The 10,610-nt window shown below is 32.7% G+C and overlaps 1 pseudogene; it reads left to right on the top strand.

Annotated features, from left to right (window-relative positions):
• Positions 1-2,536: 2,536 nt before the first annotated feature.
• Positions 2,537-8,864, top strand: LOC134280676 (short-chain collagen C4-like; annotated as a pseudogene).
• The last annotated feature ends 1,746 nt before the right edge of the window (positions 8,865-10,610 follow it).

Raw genomic sequence — 10,610 nt, forward strand, 5'->3', positions numbered from 1 at the left:
ACGTTTTAGGTATGACGCCGCGAACGAGAATCGAACCCGGGCCTCCCAATCACGAAGCGAACGCTCTACCACAAACCACAAGGCTACCGTGACCGGTGACTGTTCATATTAAAAATATAATTATTTCTACTGCATATATTTACAATTTTGCAGAATAAGACACTCCAAAAATATAGAATCGAAACTTTTAAAAGTGTAAGACAACTCTCTGAGTGAAAACATAGTAATACAATAATAATCGAAGAAGGGTGGGCATATTGCTTTGCTGCTGTCTGTCGCTCGGTCTGTCGGTCCACAATCGGATTCCTTTCATTTTCATCGCAGAGTTGGCACATATGGAAATAAAATTTGATCTACAGATTAACAATAATAATATCTAGACCAAGTTCTGTTTTGGGTACGATCATGCCATTTTATGCCCCTTGAACTTTTTGCAGTTTCCGTTCATTTCTTTAAAGAAGATGCACATATTGGAATGAAATTCGGTATACAAATTTATCATAAGAACATATAGATTAAGTTCTGTTTTGGGTGCAATGTGGCCTTTATGGAAAGAGTTATGCCTATGAACTCAGAAAAACTCACTTATGTGCAGTTTCCGTACATTTAATTTCTTCGCAGAAGTTGTACATATTGAAATTTTGTAATACAGATTTATCAAAAGAACATTTAGGTCAAATACTGATTTTGGTATAATCGGGCCTCTTTAAGCAGAGTTATATTCCCTGGACTTAGAAAAATTACAATTATTTTGGGGAAGGGGGGGGCATGAGTTGGGGAAGGGGGGGGCATGAGTGCTACGTTTCTTTTTTCTATATGAACTTCAGCTTTTTTATGATACATACGGTAAGTCCTGGTTATTGCTTCAACACTGTACAAATACTATTGTAACAGATTTGGATTTCACGTTGTTTATGAATTTGAATTTTTAGTCACAGATGGTATAAGTGTATTTTCTTTTTGATAAATCAAGCCGGGAGAGTCAAGTTTTATGCTATATTGGCGGAAGCAAAATTATACTGTAAACCAAGTATTATACGCGTGCGATAAATATTCGCGAGTTCCGCGAGTAACATCTGCTCGCGGATATTTATCGTCGCGAACCAGTTGTTCATTTTCCCATGTTATGATAAGAGTTATCTGCCCTTTTTGAATACCGATCCCGACGGTTCAATATGTAATCACGGAAGAACTTTAGTGTTCTGGAAGCAGTTAAAATTTAATTACAAAGATTCAGAAAAAATATTTAAACGAATGGCGAATCTAAAACCATTTGTCTAAAAATGATTAAAATGTCAATAATTATTTCAGCTTGTGTTATTATTGTTCTTTATTGTCACAGACGAGTTAGAGATAGCCTGGTTAATTTCGACTAATTATGGCCAAGTCCTGCTCTGTCCCAACCATTTACAATAATTGCCCTTTGGCTATGTAGATCTTGTAAAGCATCAATTACCCAATCAGCTTGAGGTACTTTTACACTTGAGAGTTTGAAATCAACTTTAATCTCCCCAATTTTTTTCCCGATTTTCATTCGAGCGTCGTGAATAATGCGTAAGAAGTATGCTCATGGTAACATTTTACCTGCTTTAGGTGCGGATATAAGATTTCAAATTGACGCAATGCACAGAATGCCGTGAATGATAATGCGTAAGCAGTACTCACGGTAGCATTTTACCTAGTTTATGGGTGGATATAAAATTTTAATTTGATACAAAAAAATACTTGTGGAAATAATAAAAAATATGACCACTTGTTCGCGGAAATAAATCGTCGCGGATTAGTTCTCTAGCGGTCAGTCGCGAATAAAAAATGACGCGTATAATAATTGGTTTACAGTAATTTACTGTCAAGAATGTACGTAACTGAAGCGTATTCTCCAGATGTTGTTATTTATTCGAGGTTGAGATTACTATTAATATAAATCATATCACATATAAATTTATTCCCTAAATGATTGAAAATATTTCATTCTAAACGAAAAATTTAATCTGGAACGAAGAAGCATGGTAAGAAAATATTTATTTTAGACTGTTTTTCTTTTCTTTTCCGTATTTTTTATTCTAATAAAAATATAAATTATACTATATTGAAAAGAATTCCTAATACATATTGTAAATAGGAAAAAATTTAGTCTCCGTTTAATTTTAGCCCCATTTGCCTTTAAGGTAGGTAGGTGAATATATCGGGAGGGGGGGTCAAGGAATGCAGTCTATAATGTCTTAAAAGGAAATGTAACTGGGCGAGTTCGCCTGTTTGTTTTCTTAAAGGGCGAAAACAATATGGAGCTAGACAGACGATAGAAAGTAAGTTTTTTTTATATACAAAACAGGTTTATGGCATATCAATTTGACATGAATATCCATATTTCAAATAACTCAAAGATATGAAATTCCTTCATGAATATGTTTCAAATCAATAAATGGGGGGGGGGGTGGAAATCTGAATGCTCAGTTATACATTTGATTAACATAATCTGTACAAACGTGTATATTTTTTAAAATATCAATTATTTGAAATGATATATATAGATGAGGTATTTCGTTTGCATAATCCTACTGATGTACACCTCTGACGCACAGACAAAGAACGAAAGTTGTAGAGATATTCTACAGAATGTTTTAACTGGACAACTGTCGTCCGTTCTTGGTTCTTACCAGATAGAAGCCTTAAAGCGGGAATTTAAAAGCTTTACTGACCTTACAGAAAAATTTATGGCAGAGTTCAAGGAGCAGATTAAAGCGGATTTGAGAAATAAAAGTACTGGTAAGCAATTAATTTGTAAATCATATTCAAAGCATAACATTAAACAGTTGTTTTAAGAAAACTTGCTATGTGGATTTATTTTTGTGTTTTTACGAAGTTAATTTGACATAATATACATATTCGTTAATCACCTATTTCAAAAGACTGGACTTTCTGGGTTTCTCAAAAATATTCAAAATAACTTCAGGAGAGTCATTACTATAGCTACTTGTAAGCAGGACGTCGGCCCAATTTTCATGATGACGTTTACTCATTGTTTTAGATGACAGAAATGGAATGCTTAAAGTACAATTTGTTAAATAAAATGTTCTACATAGACCAAATCTAATATTTGATTTAACTTCAAACTTTTGAATTTCAACTTTCAATACACTGAGTTTTTAGAATTTCACTTCAAATACCCACAATATCAAATTTCCAACCCAAATTTTAATTTTGAATATCAGTTAAATGTTCTAAATATATAATATCTTTTGATGGGCAAAAATGAATTTTTGATAAACATGTAATTTTAAAATTGAAATTTGATATTTTAATAACAGTATAATTATTTAAGTAATGAATTTAAGGACGTTCGATCCTGATATTTTGAGCGTATTTCGCGCAGGTCCTTTATTCATAAAATTAAGCATCATTTTTAGGTTCTAACAATAAAACTGAATTCTACAATGCAAATTAAATATATTCAATGAAGAAACCGCGATTAAATTCCATTCAAGTAGAATTAAGCTAGGGACTATATTTTGTGGCGGAAGGTTTTTTGGACGAAAATGATCAGTTTTTTCCATTTGAACTATAACAGTACTGTTAATTTTGGATGCCTATTTTTCCATGCTGGTTGCACACAAAGCTGTTTTTTGTAGTGAAATATGCTATGCTGGTTCTGAAATATCTGTTAAATTATTTCTTATGAATTCTATCAACAAAGTGTGACAAATATAGTAAATGTATTCTGAAAATCCGGGGAAAAATTGAGCCAACTTTTATGTAAAATTCACACTTTTTTAGTAATATCTGAAAATGTACATCATATACCCCCACTCTTTGTGTTCTTTTCTAGATATTCAAGACAACTTTGACCTATTTGCTTTTAATCAGAAAAAGTTTAAGACTTTAAAATAATTTTCTTGCTTATTATATTTTCAATGCCGGAAAAATAATATTTTATTAGTGCAGAAAGGTCAAATAATTGATTATGCGTAGCAATTTGAAACTTTTTCTTAGTCACAATTTTTAAGTGTCTTTTTTAAAACAGACATAGAGTTCATTTTGTTTCATGCTTTAATTGGATAAAATTATTGAAGGGAAAACGTCGAAGATGTAATTTTTAATTAAGACACAAATTTCAGTGCAGAAAGGTCATATTAAATGTACTGTAGCGCTAAAAGAAGCATATTGACCCCCAATTTTTGATTTGAATTTCAATTAAGCTATGTATGTAGAAACTAAAAATATACTTGGCAAAAAAAGTTTAAGACTTTAAATATCAGGATCGAACGTCGTTAATAGCTAACTATTTTATACGGTATAAAGTGGATTGGGACAGTTTGTGCTTCATAAACTGCGAAGCAGTTTATAAAAAATCCGAAACTCTTCCAACCCAGTTTATGCCGTATAAAATGGGTAGCTTTTAAATTCATTGCTTATAATTTAACTTTCATTCATTTGATGTAAAAAAAAAATGATTGTTCTAACAAAATGACTTCAATTTGTACTAAATTTGAATTTAACGTCAGGCAGATTGATACGTTTTTGACGAAAGTCATTGTGACGTAGGCAACCCATTTATACGATATAAAATATTTTTTATCCAATCAAATACAGCGTTACAACCAGAATTAAATTATTTGACGTAAAATTCTACAAAATGTTAAATGTAAAAAGTTTTTTGAAATATTTTAAAATATTTTAAAAATCTAACACATTTTAAAGTTGAAGTGTAGAAGTTTGAATCAAATTTTACAATGTCAATATACGTAAAATTGATACTGACTTATTGTTATGCATTAACTTTCTAAACAAGCAATAAACTTAAACGTCAGAAGTTTAAGATAAAAAAATATTTTTGGAAATCTGAATTTTATATATCTATTTAAGGTAAAAATCTGGAAATCTGTTTTAAAATTTGAAAATTTAAGTTTTTGAACAAAATATAATATTAAATTTCTATATACATGTACAAAATCAGTTACAATTTTTTTAAATATAGAAATTTGAACTAAAAATCCAAAATCATTAAACTCTATAAGCTAAATCATTTTTAAAATTTGAAGTGTTACACAGACTGTTCACGTTTAGTTCATCTCATTGTCATTTTGAGCATTTTAATGAAACTCTTAAAAGTAGATTTTCTTCTCCCTGCAAGAAAACCTAGAAAATCTTATTGAATCTTTAAGTTTAAAAACATTGATATCAGCTTTACATATGAACATTACATTTAATATTCAGAAAGTCAAAAGGTGAATGTAGATGCTGTTTACACCAGATGGGGAAAGAAAAGTTGTCCCTCCACAGCTGAGCTGGTCTATTCAGGTTTGCATGTTACTGCACTTCCTGTTTTTATTTCTTTTATCATCTCAGATTGATTTGATACGTAAGTGCGCTATGTTTTGAATACAAACTTTAATACTTAACTTTCAAACTGTGGCAAGCAACTGACAAAGGAGTCATTGTTGCAAGGATTTTAAGTACCCCGTTAAAAGTCTGGGGCCCGTTTTACAAATGAACTTACGACTAAGACCAGAAACTTAGGATGATTTTAAAATTTTGCAAAATGAATAATCCTCTTTTAAATTGTTTGTTTTATAAAATCTTGCCATATTCCCTTAAAAATTTTTTTTCGATATAATGTTAATTAAAAAGTTATATGAAGAATTAAATTCGGTTGTAAGTCCTTTTGTAAAACGGGCCCCTCATTATTTTCGTAAGCCTACCTTTGGGTCATATTTTTCTGACATGTTTCTTGCAATTTGTAAAACGATTGCATTTATTCAAGTTCAACTACAAAGTTCTCCTTCTGAATGATCAACGCATGATGTTCACGGCGGGTTATATAGCCATTCGGCAAGGTCCATCATATGCCATATTCACGATTCATTTTACTTATCACCATTTTTTATCTTCACCCTCTATGCATTAAAGATGTTCTTTTAGAAATTCAGTTCTGTACATGAAAATCAATCAGCATCATATTCTTTGCAATCTTATTTTCAGTCAATTAAAAAAATGATTATGAAAGTGTTTACAATATGTCAGTGATCGATATATCCTATTGATTGAGCGCAATAAAAATATTTTAATTACTGTATACAGGGTTATTTTCGCCCCGTGTTATTTTCGCCCTTTCACACTCGCAAACAATTTTGCCCCGTTTTAAATTCGCCCAGACACAGTTTTGTTTAACAAATTATATTGTATTATATGAGTTCGCCCCGTTTTAAATTCGCCCATATGAGGATAGGGCGAAAGGAGCGAAAATAAAACGGGGGCGAAAATTTCCCTGTATACAGTATTTTTTTTTCTGCAAATGTTTTAAATTTTGTCTAGAGCAATACTTGAATAAAACAATCCCTTATTTTATTCTTTTAATACCGCAAGAAGTTGATCATAACCTTTTTTCCAACAAAAGGATTAGTTGGTGGCTCACACTACACTCACACCGGTGCAGCAGTTGATCCTCTCTGTCTACCAAAAAATCCTGAATGGGGTAAATACAAGGATGGAACTGACTCTGCCAGGGCTTATGTTTATGGTGCAGAATTTCAAGAAGTGCTTCATGATAACAAAGTAAGCCTTTTGACCACGATTTACCGTGTGCTGTGTGTCTTCTGCGTGGTAAATCCCTGACAAAAGTTTTCCCAGGTAATATTATTGCAAGTTCCTCATTGACAACATCTAAAATTTGTAGTCTTCAGAGACCATGCTTTTCAGCAAATTGTGCTTCTTTATAAGATGCTTTACAAAAATATAAATCAGAGTGTTAAAAAAAAACTCTCTGTACCCTTCAATTTGACATGGATTATCAATTAACAATAGATTAACTTTAATATTTCATTTGATTCGATATATCCCAGTTGACTTGAGAAAAAAATTACAAAAAATCACAGAGTCATTCCAATGTGTCTCATATTTAAATGTTTTAACGAGTATAGACCCTGGAATAAAGTACTTAATTGTATGACAAACGCGATGACCTCAGCTTTTAAATATGCATCGTCAATTAACCTCCCCTATTTATGCATTAATATTACTTGACTATCTGTTTTATGCTTTTAAGTCTCTCAAACTATTCTCTGCTGAAGAGCTTGGATTGAGTATGATCAGTTTAAGTATCGAAGTATGGTACCCACTGATAAGTTAATGTCATAAATTCTATCCTCATTATAATGGCCTTGTGAGCAAATGAGTCTTATTTTGCCTGACTTGTTGCATACCAATTGTTAGACGTTTTAAGCTCACTTGAGCCGAAGGCTCAAGAGAGCTTTTCTGATCACATTTTGTCCGGCGTCCGTCTGTCTGTCTGTAAACTTTTTACATTTTCGACTTCTTCTCAAAAACCGCCGGGCCAATTTCAACCAAACTTCCCACAAAGCAACCTTGGGTAAAAGGGATTCAAGTTTGTTCAAATGAAGGGCCACGCCCTCATTCAAGGGGAGATAATTAGGAATTAATGAAAATTTGGTGGTATGTTTTAAAAATCTTCTTCTCAAGAACCACTGTGTCAGGAAAGATGAAACTTGCAGGGAAACATCATCAGGTAGTGTAGATTCAAGTTTAATCAAATCATGACCCCCGGGGGTAGGGCGGGGCCACAGTGGCCGACCAGAGTTTTACATAGAAATGTATAGTAAAATTCTTTAAAAATCTTCTTCTCAAGAATAAGAACGCCATAATTGATCATGTTTATATGGAAGCATCCTCAGGTACTGTCGATTCAAGTTTGTTCAAATCATGACCCCCGGTGGTAGGACGGGGCAACAATGGCCGACCAAAGTTTTACATAGAAATATATAAAGGAAAATTCTTTAAAAAATCTTCTTCTCAAGAATAAGAAAGCCATAATTGATCATGTTTATATGGAAGCATCCTCAGGTAGTGTCGATTCAAGTTTGTTCAAATCATGACCACCGGAGGAAGGGCGGGGCCACAATGGCCGACCAAAGTTTTACATAGAAATATATAGGATAAATCTTTAAAAATCTTTTTCTAAAGAATAACAAAGCCATAATTGATCATATTTATATGAAGGCATCTTTAGGTAGTTTAGATTTAAGTTTGTTCAAATCATGAGCCCCGGTGGTAGGACGGGGCCACAATGGCCGACCAAAGTTTTACATAGAAATGTATAGGAAAATTCTTTAAAAATCTTCTTCTCAAAAATAAGAAAGCCATAATTGATCATGTTTATATAGAAGCATCCTCAAGTAGTGTAGATTGAAGTTCAAATCATGACCCCAGGGGGTTAGACGGGGCCATAATGGCCGACCAAAATTTTACATAGAAATATATAGGAGAATTTTTTTAAAAACATCCTCTCAAGAATAGCAAAACCATTACTGGTCAAAGGTTTACTTTAGCATTTAACTTTTTCAATAATAAACAATTTCTACTTTTTTTTCCTATCCACAGTGCTCAGGTGAGCGATGTGGCCCATGGGCCTCTTGTTCTTTTATACTTAATTCGACTTTGGAAATTTTCGTTTCCATAGAATGCGCAATCCTCCTGATCGCAAACATGCAATTTCGATGGGGCCGTTTTTATGTCCAAAAAAAAACCCCAAAACTTTCAGAACACCTACAGATTTATTAATATATGTATGAAGTTGATCACATTATATACTTAATATATTTACAGCTAAGAAATCCTGCCACAGAGGTTGGAGGTTAGAGTACAGTGGTTACCTTATGGCGGGGTATCATGGACATAGCGCTGGTACAATGTACACATGTGTTGATAAAAATCCAGATACTGTATTTGGAGGCCATGCAAATCATAATGGTAAACTCTTCTATGCCGTGGAAGCACGATGTGGATCACTGAAGTGTCCTCCATATGTACATGGACGAGAATTGACGTGTGCCGTCTGCTCTTTTCCGTAATTGTTAGAAGATATCAAATGATATAATATTTTGAAAATAAATGCAAAATCGATTGATATATACAATCTTTATTGTATTTGTATTAAATAAGTGTAATAAAAATAGTTTATTACAAACTTCAATTTCTATTAACAGAAGTTGGATTTGGGATTTTAATATACCAGTACAATGTACATAACACTGAACTAAATTAAACACGTATAATGATAAAAATTATGATATTACGATAAAAAAAAAACCTTGAAATGAAAGATATGGAAAAATTGAACAGTATTCAATATCCATAAAACAATACAAAATATGAGCAGAGCAAACACGGACCTCCAAAACTCCAGAGGTGGGATCAGGTGCCATGGAAGAGTAAGCATCCCCTGTCGACCGATCACACCAGCCGTGTGCTTCTTGTCATGATCAGCAAATAACAGAAAGATCACTCATCAATTCAATGTGTAAAAATGGACTAACAGTTAGTATGAAAAATATATTCAACTCAATGATAAATTGTATTTCCCGACAAGGTCATTGTATCGACCATAGAACTCAAGAAATGATGACTTTAAACTATATTGCTGATATTTTTGTTTCATCAAATTGATGTCAATAATTTAACTCGTTTAGAAATTGTTCATACATAGAGCATGCTCTAAAGATGGAACTCTAAAATATTTCTAACTTCAGTTTACTTGTGTTTCCAATATTAAAATTATCGAAGTAATCAATCAAACTTTGTTATATGTTGTCTGGAATAGATTTCGATTGATTATTCAATCGATTGATCGATGGTACTCTAACCTTCAAAAATATAATTCAACTGCATATATATAAATTTTGCAAAAACACCCCCAAAACATAGAAACAGATTACTTTTAAAAGTATAGGACAACTCCCTGAGGGAAAACAGTAATACAACAAATAGAGTCTTTTTTTTTAAATAAAACTTCAGCTGTTTTAGTGATACTTTGTGCTTGACACACATACGTTAGTCCTGGTTATTGCTTCCACACTGTACAAATACTATTGCCACAGATTTAGAAGTCAAGTTGTTTATGAATTTGAATTTTTAGTCACAGACGATATAAGTGTATTTTCATTTTAATAAATCAAGCCGGGCGAGTCAAGTTTTAATCTTTACCGGTGTAAAGACGAATATTAATGACCCCCATCGAATAATGACCGGGGGTCATTATTCGACAGCGAAAAATGACCCCCGGTCATTATTCGACGTAGAAAAATGACCCTTTTGCCCGTAAAAAAAGTGTCACCACCCTAAAAATTTGCAGAACCCACATGAAGAAAAATGACCCCCGTAGAAAAATGACTCCCTGTTGATTAAAGCTGAAATTTTTAGGGGCTGGGCAAAAAAAAAATGGATAAAGAAACATATTGGCCAAAATGCTCACCTGAGCTTATTTGGAAAAAAATAATGATATGTTGATCTCATAACATACATACGATTATAGCTATATTTTAAGGTCAATGCGATGATTCAGAATCTAAAGGAGTAAAGATTTATCGAGCCTAAAGGATTAGGTAAACATTGTTTTTCGATGGTTGGAATCATCGTACTGACAGAAAAAAAAATCAGCAGTATCATATATTATTTTATCCTCCGCTTGAAAAGTGATTGGGATTTGGTGATTACGCTTTGGGGTATCCATCTGTTATCCGCAACTCCTCTTATATATAACAAGATGTGTTTGTAAAACACTGATGCCCCCGTATGGCAACATAGCAAAGATTAAGCTT

Source organism: Saccostrea cucullata, unplaced genomic scaffold, assembly GCF_032062105.1.
Source record: "Saccostrea cucullata isolate Sc308-1 unplaced genomic scaffold, CSIRO_AGI_Scuc_v1 ctg630, whole genome shotgun sequence".
NCBI lineage: Eukaryota > Metazoa > Mollusca > Bivalvia > Ostreida > Ostreidae > Saccostrea > Saccostrea cuccullata.